Source organism: Natrix helvetica (genome assembly GCF_964273705.1).
Source record: "Natrix helvetica genome assembly, chromosome: 2".
In the NCBI taxonomy this organism is placed as follows: domain Eukaryota; kingdom Metazoa; phylum Chordata; class Lepidosauria; order Squamata; family Natricidae; genus Natrix; species Natrix helvetica.
The window spans coordinates 284,315,525-284,322,105 of record NC_138552.1 but is presented as its reverse complement, the minus strand read 5'-3'; positions in this window follow the sequence as shown (position 1 = coordinate 284,322,105).

The following is a 6,581-nucleotide window of genomic DNA, read 5'->3' as shown; positions in this document are numbered from 1 at the left end:
AACTTTGAGGAATACTTTGCCTTAGACTCTGATTTAATTTTGGATACTATTTGGAACCCTGACAGTGGTATTCGTATGTCACAATTTATGATTTACTTCTGGTTTCTAGCAAAAAAAAGGCCCATTGTGGATAATAGGTTCACTTAATGACCACAACATTAATTTAATGACGGCAGTGTTTGCTTTACAACCACTGCGTTTGCTTAATGACTGCCACAATAATGGTAAAAGAAACATGATGAATCACTTAACAACCAGTGTGATGTACGATTATAATTCTGGGCTCATTTACAGTCATAAGTTGAATGCGGATAGTATTCAACTTGACTTACAATGGTTCGGTTAGTGACTGTTCAAAGTTAGAACGGCACTGAAAATGTGACCATTTTTCACAAGTTACAACCATTGCAGTATCCCCATGATCACATAATCAAAATTCAGACACTTGGCAACTGACTCATATTTATGACGGCTGCAATGTCCCAAGAGTTATATGATCCCCTTTTGTGACCTTCTGTCAAGCAAAGTCAATGGAGAACCAGTTTCACTTAACAACTACAGTGATTCACATAACGACTGTGGCAAGTGAGGTTGTAAAATGGAGCAAAATTCACTTAATCATTATCTTGCTTAGCAACCAACCGAGTCCCTTTGGGGAGAGGGGGTGGTATAAAAATCTAAATAAAAGTAAAGTAAAGTAAAAGTAACACACATTTTGGACCCAATTGTGGTCATAAGTCAAGGGCTATCTGTACTACCTGTACTTGACTGGCCAGAGAAAGTGTGCAAGGAAGTGAGAATCAGGGTGATGGTGGGTCCCCTCACATTCTAATCCCCAAACCCTCTTCTGGTTTGCATTCTCACAATCCCTGCTCATTTCCAGCTTGCCTTCCATCCAAAATCTCAGTGGAAAAAAGTGAAAGAGGCTAGAAAAGAAATCAGATGTGGTTTCTATCAGAAAAAAAGAACAAGCCCTGAATTGAGATTGTTCGAAGAGTAATCACTGTTATAGCAAGTGCAAACAATTTCCAGGGTTTGCAGCATAGCCCTAGCTAGAGATGTACACACATTAGTAAGATCATGCATAAATTAAATGTATATATTATCTATCATCTCTCTGTCTGTCTCTGTCTGTCTGTCTGTCTATCGATCTATTGATCTATCTATCTATCTATCTATCTATCTATCTATCTATCTATCTATCTATCATCTACCCATTCATCCGAGTCAGATTTTTTGACTCATCGTAATTGTCTGCACAAGTCCCTCTTCTTGGCAAATTTCTTAGAAGTGGTGTGCCACTGCCTCCTTCCCAGGACACCCAGCTTCCTTCATGACCAAGGCAAGACTAGAATTCACAGTCTCCCAGTTTGAAGCCTATTGCCTTAATCATTGCACCAAACTGCTTCAGATTCTTCTCTTCTTTTCCTTTCCCTTCCTGTCCCTTCCTGTCCCTTCCCTTCCCTTCTCTTCCTCTTCCTTATCTTCTTCCCTCTTTTCTTCCTCTTCCCTTCCTCTTCCCTTCCCTTCCCTTCTCTCCTCTTCTCTTCTCTCCACTCCACTCCACTCCACTCCAGTACACTCCACCCCATTCCATTCTATTCCATTCCAATGGAGCGTTAGTCTGGTGTAGGAGAGCCAAAGACAACTCCTTCTAAAAATATTGTCAAGAAAATATTGCCAGGAGTCAACATTGACTTGGAACCAGGGGTGGGTTCCGGCAGAAGGTAAACTTGGACTACTGCCAATTCGCTCAGGGATGCGCTGTGCACATGTGAGCTTGATGTATGCTGTGCAATGCGCGCACATGCACAGCACAACTAAAATTGCCCTGAGCATGCGCAGAAGATGGCATCACCTATAGCGCTGCCGGGAGAACTGGTTTGGGGGTGTGGCAGACCTGGGTCACTATCTGTTCGAGACCCCTAGGCCGCTAAGCTACTACCGGTTCAGCCGAACCAGTCCGAACCGGGAGGTTCCCACCACTGCTTGGTACTCCTCTCCCACCCCAAATATGTAAGTGATTATAGTTTCAAAATGATGGGATATCAGAGTACTCATTTTTTTATACTTGTGGTTGGCTCCAGAGCTGTGATGAATGAGGGCTTCTGACCACCCATTCCTGTCCTACCTTAACCCCCCGACACCCAGAAAAATACCCTCGTGAGAAGTCGGGTTGATGCAACATCTCAGAAACAGCATTGTACACTGAAGCAGGAACGTGGGTTTTTTTTTTTTTTTTTGGTCTGCTTCTTTTTACAAGCAAAGTTGCTGCCTGTGTGGCAATTCATCTGATATCCTTCCCTGCCGGGTGTGACTGTGGGATGTGCGTGTCAATGATAGCCTTCACAAACCCAGTCAGCAAATGTCATCGCAATCTGAAAATGCCAGGCTCCGTCAGGGCTCTTTTCCCTTTAAAGGTAAACTTGGACTACGTTCTCACAATAGCCTGCCTGGAGAGAGAGAGAGAGAGAGAGGGAGGGGGGGGGGAGATTTTTTGTGATAATAGGGTAAGCAGCTCACAAGCTACCTATTACAAGAAACTGTGTGCTGAGCTCTAAGTTCCCTATTCGCAGGCCCAGGCTCACAGCAGGCTTTGCGGCGAAGGGAAAGAGACACGGGTACCATAGCAACAGGACGGAAACTCAGGGGGGGCCAAAGTCATGAGTAAAATGTGATGAAAACAAAGGACACACATACCCCCTTTCCCGGCTCACTGTAATTGCAAGGCAGAAAAGCAGAAGGGCTCCATCATTTCAATGCATCTGCCTGCCAACCAGCTCCGTGGCTTCCCTGGTCGCAACAGATGTTTCTAAGAAGCCTACACGCCTACAAATAGGAAGGCAAGAGTTAGTCAAACCTGTGCAAGAAAAAGGCTGCATTGAGACACAATAGGAATAGCGCTGAGATTTACATACCGCTTCATCATCCTTTACAACATTGTCTAAGCCAGGGTTTGCAACAAGGGTGGGTTCCGGCTTCTTCTACTGCCGGTTTACTTAGGGACCCGCTACGCATACATGCGCAGTAAGTAAAAAAATAAGATAGCGGTGCCTATGGCACAGCTGATAGAACCAGTTTGGGGGCGTGGCCAGCTGAGTTACTACCTACTCGGCTGAACCAGTCCGAACCAGTAGGAACCCACCAGTGATGGGTTCCATATCCCATTGCAACCAGTATGGTGCAACAAGGCTGGGCATCCACCACATGCACGCGCCCAGTGCGCACATGCATACTTACCACCCACGATGCTCCGCAACAGTTCCGCGATGCTCCAGCTGCTCAGCGGAGCGTCGCGCAAGCACCATACACTCCGTGCACATAAAGCCTCAAATACAGGTAAGGAGGGAGGGAGGGCCTTCCAGAGCACCGTACTGGAATAATACCTGGTGCTCCCAGCAGGCACCGGTACGCCTGTACCGGGGCGTACCTGTTGTATCCCACCACTGTAACCCACCTCTAGTTTGCCATCCCCAGGGCCTTGAGCCTGCAGGCCACCCCCAGGGCTTGAGCCATTCAAAACCAGGTTGTGAAAGGGGCAGGCGAGCATCCTCACTTGTGTGAACAGTGGTTGAGCGTGTTCACATGCTCTTTTTGTGCAAGCGGCGGGTACATGTAGACACCACATGCGCAAATGGAGCTGGACGCTCAAGCTTGCCCACCACGTGTGGAATAATCCAGCCTCTCCTCCCCCCCCCCGCGCCACTCTGCAAAACTGAAAGGTTTGGGAAACTCTGCTCTAAGCGGTTTACAGAGTCAGCCTATGGCCCTCCAACAATCTGGGTCTTCATATTACTGATCTCAGAAGGATGGAAGGCTAAATCAACCTGGAGTTGGTCAGGATCGAACTGCAGACAGTTGGTGGAATATGTAATAGGTAATGTCCTATATAACATAGGACTGTGCTATTTGAGAGACTGCATGTCCTTCATTATTGTTGCCTGCCTTAACAAAACTAGCAGGGAAGATGTGTTCTGGGTTCCTTCCATAAAATAATCCCATCTTGTTGAATCCCAAAGTCACATAGAATCAATTCCCTAGATTCAAGGATCTCCACCCTCGGCAACTTTAAGACTGGTGGACTTCTACTCCCGGAATTTCCCAGAAGCATGGCTGGCTGAAGTGTTCAAGGAGTTGAAGTCCACAAGTCTTAAAGTTGCCAAATCTGAAGACCCCGGTATTACTAACAAAGGAGAATATTTGAGGGTTAATATGAGGGCTGTTTGATGCTCTCTGAGCTTGCTTGGTTTTTTCAGATGTTTCATTACCCAGACTAGGTATCACCATCAGTGCTAGTAAGGAGTGCAGCTAATAAGGATTGCACTCCTTACTAGCACTGACGATGTAACCTATTTTGGGTAATGAAACATCTTCACACAAACAAGCAAGCTCAGAGAACACCAAGGACTTCTATGTTAGTTCAAAACATTCATTGCTACATCACACACATTAAAGCATCCTCTTGTGGAACATCATGGTGACTTAGCTAGGTGACTTAACATTGCCAAAGTTGGACACCCTTGTTCAGAGAATTTCACATAATTTTACCACCGCTTCGATGCACACCAAAACTGTGAGCTCGCGCATGCGCCTTCCACACAGGCACGAGGCCTTCCAGGCATGAAACCATGGCTAAATAGGACGGCATAGCACTGGGGCGGGTTTCTGTCCAAAGCTTTCAGGACATGTGACCAGAGCAGAGTTTCTCAACCTGAAGATGTGTAGACCTCAGCTCCCAGAATCCCCTAGCCCCATGCTGGCTATGGAATTCTGGGGGATGAAGTCCAGACATCTTAAAATTGCTGAGGTTGAAAAACACTGGACTAGAGAGATGGAGTGTCGGAAATCAACCTCACATATTAGAACAAGGAGACCATAAACAATGAAAAGCATATTTATTTAAAATACAATTGTATATAAGCTTCTGCAAAAGGATTCTCAATCATGAAAGATAGAAAAAGAATGTTGCATAGGTCTGAATACATGGCTTAAATACATTTTGGAGTCCACCACCACCCCTTACATGTCCATGTTATACAATCTTTTGACTACTCAGCAAACAATTTCCAGACCAAAAATCCTTGAGGAATTCCCCTCGTCCCCTTTCACCATAAGAGGACATAATAGGACCATACCAAGACTGAATCCTAAGGTGGTCACGGTTACTGACTTCAATTTTCTGGGGCCCCATTCCTTAATATAGGGTAGGAGGCTTAGCTAGTGTCCTGCTTATAAATAATCAAATCATTGATACATCATTTAAACAATAAATCAATTATTAATCATTATTAGTAGCAATTTATTGTTTAGTATAATGATTGATTAGTTGATAAATTAATAAATAAGATCAATAAAGAGAATGAGGAACCTAGAACTAAGGAAAAATTTCCTGACAGTGAGGACATTTCATCAGGCTTACCTCTGAAAGTCATGGCTGCTCCATCACTGGAGGCTTTTAAGAAGAAACTGGACAGCCATTTCTCAGGAATGGCCTAGGTCCCCTGCTTGGGCAGGGGGTTGGACTATAAGACCTCCAAGGTCCCTTCCAAACATGTTATTATATGTTCTATGTTTTAGGTTCTACTAGCTGTTAACCTGGCGTTGTCAGGGTATTTATTTATAGGGGGGAAATGTCCGGACCAAATGTAATTTCTAATGTTGGATTTCCCCCCTTCCCAGAGGGAGCCCCCTTGTGGAGTACTGTGAAGCCATTACCATGGTAACTCCACTGCGCTGTACAGTAGAAGCCATTTCATGGCAGTACAGTAGAAGCCATTTGAAGGCACAACAGTCTGTATCGTAACAGAACACACACCCCGAGGGGTTTTAGGGGTTTCTTACCCCCACTGTATTTGTTTCCAGAGGGTAAGTCATCTGTATACCAAGTTTGTTTGAAATTGCTCGAAGTGTTCCAGAGTTATGCTGGAATACACACACACACACACACACACTTATAAATAGATAGATAGGTAGGTAGGTAGATGTAGATATAGATATAGATATAGTTATAGATAGAGATAGAGATAGAGATAGAGATAGAGATAGAGATAGAGATAGAGATAGATAGGCTGAATCTAAAGCCAGCTATTCTCAGGCTAAAGAGAGTATCATTATACAAATGTATCTCAGCTGCATCCTTTGGCAACCAAGAGATTTAACTAATTTCCTTTAATTTGGCAGGGCAGGAGGAAAACATTAGAGTTTTCAGTCTAGTGACACCATTTCTATAAGTGCTGGAGAGTTATTTCCTTGCCTTGCAATGGGCCGTCTTACTGTTGTGTTTAAAGATTTATTCTTGTCTGCCGTAATGATTCCACGTTAGCCAAGTTACAGTCTTTTGCCAAGTCCAGCCAAGTACTGAATAAAGCATGAACATTCGCAACAGCTTTGATTTACTCTCAAGCCTGGTGCGAAGTCCAACACATATACTTCTTTGTCATTGTTAGTTGCGAAGTCGTGTCTGACCCATCACAACCCCATGGACAATGTTCCTCCAGGCCTTCCTGTCCTCTACCATTCTCTGGAGTCCATTTAAACTCACACCTCCTGCTTCGGTGACTCCATCCAGCCACCTCATTCTC